A 12147-nucleotide genomic window follows, 5' to 3' on the forward strand; every position below is an offset into this window, starting at 1 on the left:
TGCAAAAACAAAATAAAATTTGAAAATTTTGTGCTAGCGTAATAGTGTCATCGAAACAATTAACTTTGCTCATTGTCCTAAATATTTATATTTTCTGAGCAGCAATTTTCTCCGAAAAACAGCAATTTTTATTAAACCTATAAACATATAATTCTGAATTAACCTAACTTATGTACTACCTTAACAGCCTAGCTTAATCTAAGGTACAAACTATAGCTTAAACTACCTTATCACTAAAGAATAAATTTGAAAATACATAAAATGTTATCTGGAGGAAAAGTCGAAAAAAACCTCCATTAGTTAAATTTTTTTATAAAAGCGGGCGGGCGGGGATATTTTCTGAGCAGAAAGCATATTGCCAATAAAGTAGCAAAGTGAACGAACCAACGAACCTGCCACTACCACTGTTTCTATCGTATTTTGTGGCTTTAAAATCAATCTTCGAACCTTGGTTCATTGCACTTTACTCCTTTCATTCTGTGCGTGAATATATAATGTCACGCCCCCATTAATAAATCTGACAGAAGAATTCCACTCAAAACAAGCCTCTATTTATTTACCGCCCGCAATTTCATGTAGCCCATCCGTTTGATTAATGGGTTTGACTTTTATGTGCCGTTTTTTACCGAGGCGGCGACAAAGTGGGTTCAATCACTATACAATAAAAGGATGCGAGAAGAACGCAATTTTTCCTATTACCGTGTCGAAATAAATCATTTCCCATTCCTGCAGGAAAATATTTCAGCTCCAAAGGGTTCCGTTTCAAACACAGCGTAATTTACGTTGCAGTAAACAAACAAGTTTTGTTGATTGTGATTGGAAGCTTTTCATTGTAAAAACAACCGTGCCCAGAATATTATATTGCCAGAATAATATCATTAAAGCCGGTAGTCAATCAATCATAAAGAAAAACCTGTAAAAGAGTGGGGGAAAGTTAACATTTCAGAGCAGATTACAAATATTGAGTTTTTATTGTAGCTGCACGGAAAAACTATTTCCCGTATTCACTGCAACCAAATTATTGGCGATATTTCCATGCGTTCGTTAAGCCGACATGTAAACAGTTATGGGAATGTGAATCAAATCGGTGGAATTCGATTGCGACTCCATAAATTGACTTTGATAGAAAGGCGGTGATGTGTTTGCCAGCAATCAGGAAGCAATTTCATGGATTTGGGTTTGATAATTTCAACGAAATTGCATCGACTGATGAATGGCGTGTACATTGAGTTGGGAACTATGAAGAAGGTTGTGCTGGACATGAATATTTCAGGAAAATAAATAGTGGAAATCGGATCATTGGATTACATATAGAGAGTCTTAACTTCTCTAAATATAGAAAAAAAAATTGAAAAATCGTTTCCTCAGATTTCCTGTTTGTTTTAAAGTATCTCAATGTGGACTAATGGATTTCTGATCTTTGAGAAAAGACTTATTAAGAACATCGATTGAAAATCTGTTGATCAGTGAAAAACACCAGAGTTAAAATTGAAATGTAACTCTGGCGCTAATGAAAATTCATGAAGAATTGGAAATTTGAAACTTTTAGTATAACAATTCTCGTGCCATTTTCGTTGCCGTTAGTAATAACTAACGAGAGAAAAATTCTTTGCGTGACCATTTTTTAGCACCATTTCATTCCGATGTGAATTATGAACGCAGCTTATATATATAATGGCGCCTAATGTGGGACCCTCAATTTCGTTCAGGCTAAGCTTTATTGGTTTCCAATCCTACCTTGAAGACTATCGTTTCCGGTTGTTTCCATCGCAGTTTAGTTTTGATTTTTCAAATCATTTGATTGACAACATAAAAATGAACGAAAAACAATCTTATAATCTGACAGAACTGACAGAATTGAACATTATAGCCTCTATGGACTCTTATAGTTTTTTTTTCTAACAAATAACTAACTATAATTAAAATGTATAACCAAAAATATTCTAGATTGAAAAATAATATAAAAGTTACGGGGAAATGGTAAAAAAACAAAATAAAAAATAAAAAGGAAGTATCCTAACCCAATTCTACCCTTTACATATTAAAAAAATAGTTTTTAACTTATAGCTAATTTGATTACAACCAGCATATATTAGAACTAAGTACTTAAACCATTTACGTCCATACTTATATGTTAATTAGATTACGGTACAAATAAACATTTTGCACATGACTTATCTATAGTTTGTAGTTTATGGACAAAAATGTAATGTTGAGTGTAGGTAACACTGGGATTACCAGACTTGATGATCTGGTGAAAAACAACCGCCTTAGTATGGTTTGCTTTACTTTAATGACATCAAATATTCGGAATAAATCGGTACAGATTGTTGGAATAACAAAACAAAAAGATGTAATTCTTTTTTAAAAAAAGGACTGAGTAAAGTTATTTTACGTAATACGCAATTGCATTTTTTGGTGTAATGGCACCACGCACATAACACAAATATAAATTGTCTGTCTCGGCACCTCCTTCTCTGTTTTCGCTGGCTTTCAATGATATCATGGTCGATTTTATTGTACTTGACGCCAAGGTCAGAACATGCGGACTTCCTTCGCCGTTCTTTTGCGACACTTCCATAATTCTTGAGCCAATGTTGGACGGTGAACGTTAGGAAATCTTCCTTGTAACCGCTTTTCCTTGCAAAGAGCCAAGCGTTTTCGGCACATACATTTATAAGGTAGCAAATTATAGGAAAATAACATTTCTTTCCCTGAGTTGATATTTCATAAAGGGCAATATTTTCATCTAGCCGGTCGACTCCATCCTTGATTTTATTATATAATAATGTGAAGTTAATTTGATCGTTCAATTGTAACTTTTCTTTTCATGGCAGTTGAGCACCTTTCAACTTTTTTCTTTGGCTCAATGACGGCATAGAGGCAATTGAAAGAACACCATTTAACCTTACCACAAGAATAAGCAATTTCGTCCAGCAGCTTCGAAGACGTGGAATAGTTATCAAAATATAAGGATAATGTTGTATCTGGATACTCCTTTTCAAGTCCGTCTAGGAAAGACAATATTACCCTCACCCCCTAATGTATATTCACTTTTGAAGGAGTTTTTGCTGTCTGTTAAAAATACACATCCCAAAGGTGTTGCGGCAATGCATGCTTTATACGGATGACGGCCGTAATACGGGGAGCACTGAAGGTCTGTTTTTTCTAAATCATTAGAACACCAATGTCTATTTTGCCTTATTTTTCTTGATTAGTTTTCTTTGTGTTTGTATTTGTAGTGTTCGCAACTGATGTTATTTGCTTTCCTGCCCTTCCTGGTAGATAGTGAATCTGAACGTCTTCTCCTGGTTCTGAATTCTCCTCAGTTATTCCTTCCTTATCAAGAGGATCTATCAATATAGATAAGTTTTTTCATTTGAATATTCAAGTTTTACTTGCAATTGTTGTAAATGCCCAATGTTGCACAAATGCAACAATGCATATATCGTGTGTGCCCAGTGTTTGCGCAACATACTGACTATATCACTTTTGTCATGCACACGTCGGCTCGACTATAATGAAGGTGAAAAAAACCATGCATTTATTCAACACATTATACATCAGTCCAAAATAATAATAATCATTGGCGCGACAATCCAAACGGATCAGGGCTTTGAATTGTGTTAGGGCACTTTATTCAAGACCGTAACGGGACACTACAGGATTACAATACCCTGTAGGAGGCAATGTGGTCAGCATTGCACTCGCCCGAGCCATGGGTAAAAAAAATGATGGACTACGCTTTGAGTTTAATTCAACAAAACTAGTCAACTAACGGATGAAATTCGTATTCCTTTAGATGGAATCGGGTGCAGGTTCAGGCGCCCAAGGGGTAGTCTCACGTCCTTACATAATATTGCAATGGTTAGTAAATAGCCTATTTATAATTACTTGTCGTCAGTCCCTTCTACGAGTGCCTTTGCATTTGTTGGAATTGTATTTTGTTTGTAGTTGAGAGTGAGAGATATTTTCATATCTGAAGGGCCAGTTTTCAGACAATTTTTATATTTGAAGCGCCTTTGTCTCAAAATTATTTTTCTCACATTTTCGGGAATTCCAACTCATAAAGCAATAAACCGATCATTACGAAATTTGAAGGGATAATTCTTTATAAAATTAACAGAGATAATATGAGATAATATCATAATTTTACGGATGCATTTCTTGCATAATTAATGATGAAATAATGATGCAAATTGAAATATTTTTTCTGAACACCTGCAAAATTTATAATCTTGCCTACTTTTACTGGCGTTCGAATATATATTCATAGAAAATAAGTTAATACTTTAAGTTGAAATCTTTTTGGTTTCAAATCAAAGTTGGCGTTGCTACACGTCCTGCAGTTGGAGGATTCTAGTTACGACCTTCATCGGACTAATATAATGTTGAAATTAATTCCAATTCCAATTCCAATTAATTCTTCTCACTAAAAAATCCTAAAAAAGTACGCGAAAACAGATCTTCAAATGTGGTTTCCTTCCTTAAGGCTAATACAAAAGAATACACTCTATCTATTCTTGTCATAAAGCTAATAATGTGAACAATAAAAAAACAGCAAAATTAATACAAAAGTAGAAGAGAATAACTAATTAATATCTAACAACTGGTGAAAGCAAAGCCCCTGCAATATTGTTATGAACTTGCTTTTACGTAATTCTACTGCTGTTACCAATTGTTACGTTCTTAGCTATTCGTACTCGTCACTAATTCGTTACTTGCTTTGTGTAGGCTCGTATCACTGGATTGCGTAGCGATAAACTAAAAACCCGTTCTATAACTTTAGTGCAATCGTTTATTAAACACTAAATACTACAAACGTATTGCACAATTAATTATAGAACACTTCCTTTAACTAGTACATTCCGGGCGTATTTATAACTGACGCGCCTAGATCTACTTCTGAAACTTGACTGACTTTGTGGGCGGATTTCCGGCCCTTTTATATTACGCGGAAAGAATTCTTGTCTTGGCTAATTGTCATAACTACGATTCACATTGACGTTACATATAAATTCCCAAAGCGATTTTCGTAAAAATATCAACATTATTCACATTGTCCCATCAAAAGATAAATGACTGAACTGAGTACGTCCACCACTAATCCGCGTCCCGTAGCCAATGGTATCAGGATTTTTCTCCTTCATCTCATTTAACATCAACTGCGTTCTGGAGTACCTCCAGTCGAATCCTCCAGCCGAGTCCCAAGTCAATTTCTAGGAATTTTTTCTTTTCTTTCCAGCCAAACCGAAGCGGATAGGACAATATAATTCCGAATCAATCTAATGATAACTAACTAGCACAGCAACAGCTGCATACATCATCTCATTAGTTACGTAATGTTCATAATTTGTTGAGCATCGCGTGGGCAAGCGGACATTTTCTTTCAAAGACACTTATTTTGTACATCTGGCTAGTACTCTAGTTAAACTAAATACACCTGTAAGAGAGTACTGGTCTAACCAGAGTAAGGTCGTTAAATTGGAGACGGTTGCCAAGACGCAGACCCAAGTCGTTTCAACAAGGTGGAATTCTCTCCAATTGATTTTCAAGTTCCCACTGGCGAACACCAATGGATTTCGAAGCAGAATTGTTTCACACTTATGCACGTTGATTTTCATCCGCCAGTTGTTCGTAAAGAACTTAATGCCATTGAATATCTTTACTAACTTGATCCTCAGTTACCTTTTTGTGTTTAGGATATCAGACTGTCAGCGAAGAAAACTAACGGCTTTTTCGAAAATTTATCTCGAACAAGTTGAGCATTTTGCACGCAAATACCGCAAAAAGTGTACGCGCAGTCACTGTATCTTGTTGCAATTCATTCACAACACGAAATTCTGCCTTAGTAATGAGATTTCCATCTGTGATGACAAAATATTTGTCATACAGCATGTTGCTATCCAACCAGACGCTATCAACGGCCTTTTCCATGTTTATATGGCAAAGTAGCTACGCACTCATTTATTTCATGTAATGTCATGTATATGCACTTTCGAGGTTTTCAATAGCTCAATACCTCAAACACCTTGCTTATGTTAGCAGCAAACTGGGCGGTAGCCTTAGGACTTAAGGAATCCTTCCCACTCTTTAAGACCGGGATCACTCAGGCTCTCTTCCATTCTCCTGGAAACTACTCTTGTATAAGTTCAAGGTTCCTCTTTCATCTGTAGTTACACTACTAGTGTCTATATTTGAGCATTCTCAGCACATGGTATTTGGATCGCTTGGTGAAATACCCTTTAACTTCTACCGCCACTAGGAGTTCACTACATTTATGTAATATTTACGGATATGCTTCTACGCAAAACGATTTCAACTCAACCATTACGTGATGATGATTTTTCACGTATCTCCGATCGATTTTGCCGACGTGTGTGAGCTGAAAACTTTTGACTTTTTTCAGGATTTTAATGGCTGCAGTTTCCAATCCATATTATTCTTAGGACTTATGAAATTTTGTCAATTTCTCCAGCTTAAGAAGATATTGAAGTATCTCCTCGTTGCCCAAGTTCTTGTCACCTGACACAATTGTGCTATCGTCCCCCATCAAGATTTGTTAGTCTTTCATTGCGGATGGTGTTCATCCCGCCACTGTTCAACACCGCTGCCACCGTCGCCTTTTAGGCCAATCTGGATGCCTGCTGCCTTGTGATCTGAGTACTGCGGTAGCAGCCGCTTAAAACGAACTGCCTGGTAATTAAGTTCTTCGGCTCTCCGGGCTGATCTGCACGAGGGAGTGCGGGAGAATTCTTTTCCCCAAAACAGATCTCTTTGTTCTAAAACTTGTTTCAGAAGGAATGTTTGCACCTTGACTTCCTTTGGGGTATAGGGTAAGTGAGGACCCTTTACTCGCTAGAGAACCTCGCCTTTTCATGGTTCTGTGTAAAACAATTCAATATTTGTCTATCCGTGTGCCTATCTGTTTGTCACACCTGATTTATTCGGAAACGGGTAACACTTCTGTCACGAAATTTAGTATGAACATATCATCAGTGAATCCATTTACATACAATGAGTGGCACCATTTGGTCTTTAGGAGGTATTCCGACTTATTTACAATAAAATGCCAGAGGCCCGTAAAGTAAAGCGGTTAAATCTCTGCCACCCTAATCATAAAGATTAATGGGTGCCATCCTCTCCCCTTTTCTTTATTTGTTGGCGGTTAAACCATTTTATCAGTTTTAAGTCTTACTTAAATTATTCTTGTCAGTCTTTACATTCAAGAATTCAGTAGCAGTTTTTAGCTTTGTGTTTTCAATCTTCGTTTTTACTTCCTTTTTGTTTTTTAATTTTTTCGATACGTAAAGTAAAAACTCATCTAATTTTTCGGGGCCATCATTGCTGCATTTGTCGCTCCCGCTACCAACTTACATAACACCCTTCCCTACGCCATCTCCACTGCTGCCTTTTTCATCATCTTTCGTGCCCTCAACTTGATGGGATTCTATGTCCTCCATGTGGACAGCTTCACCCCCTAAAACCCACTCATCTTTAAGGCAGCCGGTCTCCTCCATGGAGTAAGAAGCCTTTACCGGTCTGTTTATGTCAACTGAACAAAAGATACGAAAAGTTGAGAAATATGATCTGAGAAATCATTCACCGAAAACACATAGATGTGTTGTGGAAGCCGTTAGAAACTACCACCTTTCCAGAGATATGCCAATAAGAAAAATTATCGAGGTGATGAAACGGGAACTTCCGGTAAGTTCTAATCTATCGGATATTAACAACTAATTTTAATCAAATGATTCATTCATCATCATCATCAACGGCGCAACAACCGGTATCCTGCTACGGAAACGTCCATCTTCATGTATGGGACCAAAAATTCTTCGGAGGATTCTTCTCTTGAACGTGGCCAAGAGTTCGCAGCTTAATCAAATGATTGCAAACTTGAACTTAGTTCTACTATTTTCACCGATGTGTATCCCATCCCCAAAAAGTTATTTCAGCTCTCTGCCGGAAAATCGTAAAACATTTCGATGTTCATAAATTTGGTGAAGAGGAAACGGATTGCACAAAAGCCTCCAGAAACTCTAAAGAGCCTTTTATAATCGATATAGTAGCTGTGAGGAAGACTGTCTACCACACACGAAACATCTGCCCTATGTTAATTAAAATTGACCTTTGACTCCACAGCACACTCGCAGTTATTACAAGCATTTTATTTATTTATTTTCAACATAAGTAATGAAGAAGGCGACAGGCAATCATAGGAATATGGATAATTGCTGAAAATAAAAATTTTGTAAAGTCGAAATTTTTTCTGAATTTTCTATTTATTTTTTTAATTTTTTTTAATTTACTTTTCTGTGCCAAGTGCTTTTGGAGCGACCCACTCGTCGACCATCTTCGCAGAGGATGTTTCACTACATGGTGTAGCCAGAAATGAATTTATCGGCCTTCCTTAATGTGTGACCTATTCACTGCTACTTCTAACTTGTAATCGTTGTATCCACGGGTGAATGGCCTGTGTGCCGATGAAATTCATCATTCGAAATAGTATGAAGCCAGCGTATTCCGATAAAACGTCTCAAATAATTAGCAGTGGTGTTCACTTTCCATGTATTATTCACACACAGCAACACAGAAAGAACATTATCATAGGACAGTCTCAACATGCTCTTGGTGTTGAGATAATTGCATTTCCAGATTTTAGATAAGGCACTGAAAGCAAATCGAGCGCTGTTAAGGCGTCGATCGACATCCAGTTCGATACCGCCGTCCAATTCAACGCCACGGTCCAAACCTCCCTACCTAGATATGCAAAATGATCGACGTTCTGCTCATTATCGCAGATTCCATATGTCCTTCTGATAATAATTATTGGTTTCTCCAGAACGTCTCTGCTGCGAAGACCACTCGAGATAAAATCTCTGTTCACGCTGCCGAAAGCTTTAAGAAAGCTGAGCGATGAAGAACAGGTGAAGTGAAGATCGAAACTCCGTTCACTGTTCCCAAGTGATCCGCAGGGTGCTGATGTCTGCCGATGAAACCTTCGGACAAGCCTTAATGTGTTCTATAAAACTTACACTGTGCCCCTCTTTAGAAATTTGGCAATTATCCCTGGATACAACATCTGGGCAAAGAGATTTTTCTATGGTGCAGTAATATAGCCCACTGCTAAGCGACAATTGGATCATAGGAGCGGTCCATAATAAACTTAGGGGTTGCAACTCTCTATCCCTGCAAGAGATAAAAACGAAACACGCAAGTAAAGATAAGTGACCATTAGATGGTGATTCATTTTGAAGCCGATTTGTCTCCTTTTACGCACATCCAAAAGATCCTAAATCTATTAATAGTAAGCCCTTGAAATGTATCAGAGCATTTGGCAAATTTACAAGAATGACAATCGGGAAGCAAGGAAAGCCATTGCTTTTACTTAAGTGGTCCATTACAAAAATCTTTACGAAAAACTGGACTCAATAACAAGAACGGTACTTTGCTTACGGACTGATAAACCGCGACGAATGAATGCCGAGCATATTTTAACGAAACAATTTGTGCGTCCTCTACTTTCACAAACACTACCGACATTTGGAGCAATTCCACCTGTCAGCGCAACTAAAGTCGAGGAAACAATAAAATGGATAAAGTCGGGGACAGCAACAGGACCTGACTACGTAGCATCTAAGTTGTGGAAAGCGGAGAGCTCGTACCCAAAACCGCGGCTCAGTGATTCTTCAATCGGGTTATCGGCCATCTGACAGACAAGAAAGTACCATACTTCCGATATGGAAAAAGAATGGTAGTCCAGCAGAATATTCAATTTACTGCTCACTTCAGTTTCTGTCCCTGAAGATTTTTGAACGCATTCTTGACAACCGCATTTGCGACATCGTTTAAATAATCGTAGATCAAGCGGGGCTTTTCAAGATCTTAGGAACTACTATGCTATACACGCTGCCCGGTTACTAATGGAGAAACCCCGTGAGAAGCATCGCCCCCTTCGCATTACATATCTGGATTTAGAGAAGTCGTTTGTCCGTATACCATACGAGCTCACCTGGTATGCTCTACAACAAGACCTGCTACGAGAAAAACACGTACGCTGGGTTCAATTGCTCCAAAAAGGATCCGAACGTTGGTGATCACCATCTTTGTTTCTGTTATGAATACATTCACATGGTACATCTAATGTCCAGCACCCTATTCACTGTTTTATATATGTTAGATGACGTTTTCCGCGGACGGGCTATCAAAACTGCCAAGTTTTCGCCAAAAAAACTGACACTTGCACGATTGAATTTTTGCACAGATATCCAGCGAAGACCTATAAATACAGGACAAATATTATCGAAAGTACGTTGACAATTCGAATCTATATCCTTCACGTAGACAGGATGTTTCAAAATTACCAAACAAACTGTATGCCAAGCAATTTCTCACGCAATTCTAAGCAAAAAATATTCGGTAATTTGTTCCAATCTCCTAACCCTTTAGGTGCTAGAGGCAAATCATAATAGCTCAAAACCTACGATAGCTAGTGATAAACGTTGAATCTCAGCTAGTACTTCATTCTAGAACATGAATACTTCGTTGTGTTTTTAGAAAAAAAAATGAACTTCCATTTTACCGTGATAAAATCTTGTTAACAACATCCCATCCTAAGTGCACAATTTAAGGTAGTTATAATAAGTTAAATGGAAGCCCACTCATAGAAAAGAAATACTCGAATGTCCGCGACTTTGCAACATGTGTATTATATCATTCCCCCCATCCAAGGACAATCTGGCCAATCAATGTTTTTAGTAATATGCCGAGCTCTATTGTTTTCTGACATTTAAGTACATTAGCTTTCCCATAAAAACATTAACCATCGATTTGCTGTATTTTAATAAAAGTTAATAATTGGTACCCTTCCCCTAAACCCTAAAATGCATTTAGCAATATTAATAATCGTTGGCGCAATAATCCATATTGGATCAGGGCCTTGAAGTGTGTTAGAGCGCTTTATTCAAGACCATAACGGTACAATACAGGACACTCTAGGAGGCAATGTGGTTAGTATTGGGCTCGACAGCGTTTATTACCTTGATTTGACTAAGGTACCAATTCACAGCTGGGTCGACTGGTATCCGACATCCAGTCACGATAACCAGTGAGATTTGAACCGCGACCTTCCGCAACGACAACCTAGCGTTCTAACCACTTGAGCCATCCAGAAAGAGTATTACTTAAATAATACGAAATTTCTTACGAATCATATTCATGTGTGTTGTCAATAATTGATTTTCAATTATCAATTGCTTACTTGTCGAGAAAATATGAGTTCGAATGCAACCGCAAGTGATTGATTGACCTGAGGAAACGAGGAGGCTACATACATACATAAATAGTGTTCAGTTTTTTTTTCAAGCCTGGAAACATTCAATACTCTACTCCTTATGTAGTTCATCTTGAGTTTTTTATGCCGCATATACCGTGTTAAATACAACTATTAAAATCGGTTTACTGTCTGTTTGTTTGTCTGTCACACGCATTTTGCTCGGAGAGGGTTGTAGCGGATGACACCAAATTTGGTGGAAAGGTGGGAATTGTGAACGCTCGCCCATACAGTGAATTACATTCGTTTACGTCGAATTTAAGGGGGGTCCCTATACATGCAAAAGAAAGGTGTATATTCTTTTTCACCAAATATAGTTATGTGGGGTAATAAATAAAGTTCTCCATTAATATTTTCCGAAGGCGGTTTTAATTTTGATATTCGTTGGGAAGGTGAGGAGTGCGAGCGAAAGTGATCATTTCTTGAACAGGCCTGTTCACAGAAACTATCCAACCGAAAATCTCAAAAAAAATAAAGAAGCTGCCACTACATGGTGCCTAAGCTCCGAAATACCTTCCATAGCGATATCTGTTCAAATAATGTTAATAATAGTACATTACTGTATTTTCAGTTATAGGCTGTTGAACCCCCCTTAAGTTCATCCTAGTACGATGAAATTTCGGAAATGTACGCTATAATATGAGGGAAAATTTTACCAAGTTTCGCGGAAATCGAGCTATTATTAACAAAGTTATGAAAGTGGATATTCTCGCATATGTGTATACATTACATGCTACCTCCTAATGGAACAAATGCACATTTAAATATCTCTATAAAAGGAATACACAAAAACTTTCATATTTTAAACGTCC

General features: G+C 37.5%; 1 long non-coding RNA gene across 1 annotated transcript; it reads right to left on the minus strand.

Annotated features, from left to right (window-relative positions):
* Window positions 1–4016: 4016 nt before the first annotated feature.
* On the minus strand, window positions 4017–10157 carry LOC119647576. The gene is made up of 3 exons (XR_005248902.1): window positions 10016–10157; window positions 8440–8441; window positions 4017–4063 (listed from the first exon to the last, which is right to left on the minus strand). It is a non-coding gene; the product is annotated as an uncharacterized LOC119647576 (long non-coding RNA).
* Window positions 10158–12147: the final 1990 nt, after the last annotated feature.

The sequence above is a fragment of the Hermetia illucens genome, chromosome 2 (genome assembly GCF_905115235.1).
Source record: "Hermetia illucens chromosome 2, iHerIll2.2.curated.20191125, whole genome shotgun sequence".
In the NCBI taxonomy this organism is placed as follows: Eukaryota; Metazoa; Arthropoda; class Insecta; order Diptera; family Stratiomyidae; genus Hermetia; species Hermetia illucens.